The sequence below is a fragment of the Odocoileus virginianus genome, chromosome 26 (genome assembly GCF_023699985.2).
Source record: "Odocoileus virginianus isolate 20LAN1187 ecotype Illinois chromosome 26, Ovbor_1.2, whole genome shotgun sequence".
Lineage (NCBI taxonomy): Eukaryota > Metazoa > Chordata > Mammalia > Artiodactyla > Cervidae > Odocoileus > Odocoileus virginianus.
In genome coordinates this window covers 14,932,834-14,939,561 of record NC_069699.1, presented here as the reverse complement: position 1 = coordinate 14,939,561, position 6,728 = coordinate 14,932,834, and the positions used below count along the sequence as shown (strand labels likewise).

Genomic DNA, 6,728 nt, shown 5'->3' with positions numbered 1-6,728 from the left:
TAGAGGACTTTATAAGAAAATAAGAGAAAAAGAAAAAAAAAAAGAAAAATAATTTTTTTCCTAATTAAAAAAAATCGTCAAAATATATGAAAATGAAAGTTAAGTAGTAATGGGGGAGTAATAGGGAATTTTAAACAAAATAAAAGAAAAAAATAAAAAAGAAAAGAAAAAAAATTTTTTTTAATTAAAAAAGAAAAGGTAAAAATATATCCAGGAATTTCTCTGGAGCTGTTGCGGTCAGTGTGGGTTGGATTCAGTGTCAGATAGCTCCTCGTTCCAGCTTACACTTCTCAATATCTATAGGCCCTTCCAGTGTAGCCGGTGTTACCTACAGGGATTTTAATCTGTTGCACCGGTCCTTTCTGAAGCGGTTCCCTTTGTTTATTTGGCTTCTGTTTGCCGTCTATTCAGTGCCTAATTTCCGCCCTGATACAGGCGGGCGGAGGTGGTCTCTTGTTCAGGTTCACTAGTTCCATCGCGCTGCGTGGAGGGTAAGCGCTGTTTTCCCCGTCTACGCTGCTCAGGCTCCCGGCTGCTCTATATGGAGCGGGCCCTGCGTTGGGTGCGGTTCCAGTTTTCGGGTACTCCACAAAAGCGAGGACTCAGTTGCGCCTGCGTTTTGTGCCTTCCCTGGCCTGAGCAGCTCAGGCAGCCAGGAGCTTGACGGATGCACTCTCCCCGGGTGTGGTGCGCCGTCTCCCCGCCACGGCCCCAGCCTCAGTTTCCGCCCGCGCAGGTCAGGTGTGTGCGCCTTGAGTTTAGCTGAGACCCTCCCGGCGGATGTCGACCATCCAGAATCTCAGGAAATCTTTGGTTAGAAACTGGAGGCCCATTTGCAGTGTGGTAGGGGATGCCACCTCTAGGGCCGAGTTTGCCCCTTTCCCCTCCCCTCTGCCTCCTGCCTCCGGTGGGGCTGGGCCGGCCCGCAGCCGGCTAGCTCCTCTGGACTTGCTCAGACCCTTTGTTCTGCGAACAGCCGGCAGTGTGTTCGGCCGGTTAATTTTCTCTCTCTCTTCTGCTGTCCCACAGTTTAAGTGGGTATCTCACAAGAGCTCCCTCCGATTGCCCTCAGGACACTCAGGCCCGGTCCTTACCCTAAGCAATGCTGCCCGCTCCTCTCCGTTCCGCCCCCACTTGCTGGTGGAGGATGCGGGCGTCTGAGGTACTTTTCTGCTGGGAGTTGCTTTTAGGCAAGTAATCTGTGGGTTTTATTTATTTTTCCTCCCAGTTAGGTCGGCCTCCGAGATTCGAAAACTTCCCCCAGTCCCGCCAGTGCGAGGGTTTCCTGGTGATTGGAAACTGCCTCTATTAAGACTCCCTTCCCGGGATGGGTCTCCATCCCTAGCTCTTTTGTCTCTCTTTTTATCTTTTATATTTTGTGCTACCTCCTTTCGAAGACAATGGGCTGCTTTTCTGGGCACCTGATGTCCTCAGCTAGCGATCAGAAGTTGTTTTGTGAAGTTTTCTCTGCGTTGAATTGTTCTTCCGATGAATTTGTAGGGGAGAAAGTGGTCTCCCCGTCCTAGTCCTCCGCCATCTTGGCTCCTCCTGATTTCCTTTAGTATGGATTGGTTTGATCTCCTTGCTGTCCAAGGGACTCTCAAGAGTCTTTTCCAACACTACAATGAAAAAGCATGAATTCTTCCACATTCAGCTTTCTTTGTAGTCCAATTCTCACATCCATACATGACTCCTGGAAAAATCATAGCCCTGACTAAATGGACCTTTGTTGGCAAAGTGATGTCTCTGTTTTTGAATATGGTGTCTAGGTTTGTCATAGCTTTTCTTCCAAGGAGTAAGCATCTTTTAATTTCATGGCTGCAGTCACCATCCACAGTGATTTTGGAGCCCTTTCTCTTTTTCTTGGGTTCCAAACGATGTAGCTGCCATCAAGCCAGCCACCAAGTCAGCCACCCCAACTGTGTACCCTGAAGTGAGTCAGGATGGAGAAAAGTAGCATCCTGGTCCTACATAGTTAAGGTGCAAATCAGAGGAATGATTTCAATGAACCCACACTCTTGCATCTTCCATGTATAGAAAAGAACTGAATTCATAAACTTGAGATATATGGCTTTCTTTAATTAACAGATGTTCTCACTACCTGGCTTTTGTTACAAAACTCCTATATATTCTGGCTCCTCCCTTACCTCTTTGGAGCAGCCCCTCACAGCTGAGAGGCTATCTTTCAGACTTAAGTCCTCAGAAAGTCCACTGAATAAATCATAATTCTCAACTTCTAGGTTGTGCATTTTTTCAGTCAACACCAGCTCTCAAGGGGATTATCTAAGTCTTTGGCTACCTTTGGGAGTGGCTCTGGATCTTGGGAGAGGTAGTATCTTTTGCACTCTCTCCGGGCATTCCTCTTGCACCCATGGGGTTGTTCAACACTGCCAGGAATACTTACTCTTTTTCCCAAATGAAGCCTAACAAGATATTTGAAAGGATTTTTTTTTTTTTTAAGTAGCTGTATGGTTAGAAGTTGGCCAGATTGGAAGCTCATGTAGATTTGGTTAGGAGCTTCTTTTTGGGCCCTCTCCCCTAAGGAAACCATGTATCCAGTGGGGAGGGGGGGGGGCGCGACAAACAGCTCTGAATTTAAAACGTTGGAATCTCTTGATTATTTGAACATCTTATCCCTGATATAAAGAAGCAAATAAAGTAGTTGGGTGGGTGGGTCAGCCTGTGATGTCATTCAGGTTGCAACCCAAGTTTTGGAGGAATTGAAGACAACTGTCCTTTATTTTGCTTCCCAGGTGCTGCTAGTAGTAAAGAACCTGCCTGCAATGCAGGAGTTCAATCCTGAGTTGGGAAGATCCCCTGGAGGAGGGCCTGGCAACCCACTCCACTATTCTTGCTTAGAGAATCCCATGGATAGAGGGTCACAAAGAGTCAGACACAACTGAAGCAACTTAGCACGCACATCGTTTATTTAGAACAAGAACAAAAAGCCTCACCCATCCTTTTTACCAATCCCCAAACCTGCCCTATTCATTGGAGGAACTTATATTCTTTCTCCTTGTCTTTGAGATTTAAATGTTGTACTGCTCTTTTCTAGGTAATTAAATTTGTAAATTTGCCAATCCACAAAATACTGGTATAACAGAGTGCAAAACGCAAACTTCAAGGAGGAAATTCTTATCAGAAAGAGAGAAAAAGGGAAAGGCTATTTGGAAGCTAGAAAAATGAAAAGTCTTGAGAGTTTTTCTCATAAATACTACTAAAAAATTTAAGGCATCTGAACAGGTCAGCTTAACTTATTTCATCTGTTTGAAACATAATTTGAATCTGCACCTGTTTCTTGGCTAAAATTTTAAATAGAAGTTTGCTTCTGTTCTGTGTGTATATATTTATATGTGTATTACAGGTGTGTGATAATTTTTCTACCTTCCGATGGTATTTCCAAAATTTGTTTGTAAAGAGTTCTATTTAATTGGGGCTTCCCTTGTAGCTCAGATGGTAAACAATCTACAATGCAGGAGACTCGGGTTTGATCCCTGGGTTAGGAAGATCCCCTGGAGAAGGGAATGGCAACCCACTCCAGTATTCTTGCCTGGAGAATCCCATGGACAGGCCCCAGTCCATGGGGTTGCAAAGAGTAGGACACAACTGAGCGACTGTCACTTCACTTCACTTCTATTTAATTGGCTTAAAGAAATTAAATATTTATATAAATAAAATATATTCTCAGAAATATAGAAACTAATTCAAGTATTTCTCAAGGTCACATGACCTAGGGTAATCCTGACGGGGGAAGCTAGTTTAAATTTGCTGGTTTATTTAAAACAGACATGTATTTAGAGTTATTCGCAATAAATACAACTCAGACATACAACTTTTATTCTACATAGGATTACTAAAAGTCAAATAAGCGCCTGTCACCCGTTACAGCTTTTGTTAGCCAAAAAGATAACCAAAGATGATGGTCAGTTTAATGTTTCATGAAATTTTCATGAATAATCCAAATATAATTGTTAAAAACAAGAAAATTAAATAGATGTAAGTAAAAGCTTACAAATGAACTTTTTCTTTTCTCTTTTTTTCTTTTTTGGCTGTGCAGCTCCGCTTACAGGATTTAGTTTCCCTGATCAAGGATTGAACCCCAGCCAGGGCAATGAGAGTCCTAACCACTGGACTGCCAGGGAAGTCCCTACAAATGAACTTTTCAACAATAATTATGCTTTATGGTAGGTTTGGCATCTTTGATGGTTCAATGGTAAAGAATTTTCCAGCCATTGCAGGAGATGTGGGTTTGATCTCTGGGTATGGAAGAGTCCCTGAAGAAGGGAATGGCAACCCACTCCAGTATTCTTGCTTGGGAAGTCGCATGGACAGAGTACCCTGGAAGACTATAGTCCATACGGTCACAAAAGAGTTGGACATGACTTAGTGACTAAACAGCAATGGTATGTCTACTTAAAAACAGTTTCCAAAATCTTTTTTACAATTTGAAACCCTGAAGCTATACTGAGATAAGTTATAGATATTCACTGACTATCTAGATCATTTCCAAATATGATAAAATACTGAAACATTAACTTCTGAACATAGGTTTATCCACTTTGGCTTCCTTTACAGAGGAACTAAAGATATTTGTTTCTGTTAATAAATGTGTTTTGTGCCACAGTGAAAAATTTACCATGAGGAAGAATAAACTTCCAGAAAATGTGAAATGTATTTTTAAGTTTACAGTCCACAAAATACTAATGTAATAGATTGCTTACTTCTTAGTTTTCAATAGGAATTAAGAATGCTAAAACATATACATAATTAAAATTACTGGAAATAATATAAGGAACATCTTTATAAAAGGAAAGTAGTCTGGAAAGCAAAGATTTTGTGTGTTACCAAAATAATTTACTGTACTTCTTTATCTTAAGGAAACTCTGAATTTTTTTTTCAATGAAAAATTTTATTAGGCTCAAATAAAATCAGACATGGAGCCCATTGCTTATTGAACCAAACCAGCACTGTCTTACCAGCTACAAGAGGGCTTTTCCATTTGATTTTTATTTTTGCAATTTGCATGACAATTCAATGAAGTTATCAAAATAAAAAGTAACTTTTCTTTATCAAACCACAAAAAAATTCATTATCCTATTCTATAATGTAATTGGAACTTAATACCATCCACCCCCCTTTTGCCAATTGTACAAAAAATTTTAACTTATTGCTAAATGCTGTTTTATTTATAATGTGTACTTAGATTATAACATTTTAGTCACTAGAGTTATCATACTTAAATTTGACAATTTTTAACAACAGCACTGCAAAATTATTAAAGAATGATAGGCACTAGAGGCCAATTATTTTAGACTATGCTTTTGATGGAGAGAAAGAACTCTAAAATTATATATAATGCCAAAAAATAAACACTTTTGATATGTGGAGGTTTTCAAGATTATTAGCAGTTTTATTTTTTCTCAAAAGCCTGGTCATATTTTTTTTAATAAATCTTTTTTTTTTCAGGCAGCTTGCCACTTTGTTTTTTAATTGAAGGACAATTGCTTTACAGAATTTTGTTGTTTTCTGTCAAACATCAGGAAGAAAAATATGGAATGCTTCACGAATTTGCATATCATCCTTGCACAAGGGCCATGCTAATCTTCTCTGTATCATTTTAATTTTAGTATATGTGCTGCCGAGACACACACAAAAGCCTAGTCATATTTTTTAAGACAGTTAATATGCAAATAACAAACCCTGAATCTTAAAAGACTAAGGGTTTGGGGTTTTTACAACCCTGTAACTTTCTATGGTTGCCTTCAAAGTCTTTACATGTTACTTTGGTTACATGAATATTTTCAACAAACTTACCCAAAATCAAATTATAAATTAATTTTTTTTTTACCTGAAACCAACTCTGGGATTTTCCAAAGAACCCCTAGAATGTTTATTCTCTGTCCTTGTAAAAAGAAAAATGTTAAGCTAATTAGGCTTATTTGATATGTTAAATTACAAAGGAAACACTCCAAGTGATATTTAGCTTATCTTTGTAGGAGTACATTATTAGCCTAAGTGTTCCAGGAATTATAAACTTTCTATAAATCTGATATGCCTTCTATAAAGTTATCAGCCATAATTCCAGTTATTATCTTAAAAATATTGGGTGTCACAGAAATAACCAAATTTCTTTGTTTATTCCATTGTAATGAACTCATCAGATCTTCAGTCATGGGCATTTTACAGCCCTTTGTCATTTATAGACAGTTACCTTTTTACTTTGTTGCTTTTGTAAAGATGAAATTCCTGGAGAGGACCTTATGGAGGGTTCTTGACCTCTATCATCACTGTCGAATTACAGGGTGTCACAACTTGAATGCACAGTGTTTCACAACTGAAGAAGACCCCACCTAACACCCGGCCCTGTGTAAATGTGGAGACCTCAAAATCCAGTTGACTACGGAGAGAAGCAGGCAACACTGAGGTAGACTGCTTTCTTCCAAGAAGTTAGATCAAGAACGTTTCTTTCCATTCCTCCTTTCTTCTCTGACCATCCTTTTTCAAATTCTTACATGATTCTACTCCCCACCTTTTGCCTTGCTCTAGCCTGAAACGATACTTGTTCACACGTCTCAGGTCATTACAAAGAAGGGTAAACTGACTCTTGGACTGGCTTTGATGCTGGTGATCTTGTCCTTTCTGGCTATCATAAACTTCTCTCTGGTTTCCAACACCTCTGTTTCTCTGGAACAAGCTCACTGCATAAACATTTCTGGGGAAAGGGGACA

General features: G+C 39.6%; 1 non-coding gene across 1 annotated transcript; it reads right to left on the bottom strand.

Moving 5' to 3' along the window:
* Positions 1-5,544: 5,544 nt before the first annotated feature.
* On the bottom strand, positions 5,545-5,649 carry LOC139031349 (U6 spliceosomal RNA). Its single transcript, XR_011483823.1, has one exon. It is a non-coding gene; the product is annotated as a U6 spliceosomal RNA (small nuclear RNA).
* Between the last annotated feature and the right edge of the window lie 1,079 nt (positions 5,650-6,728).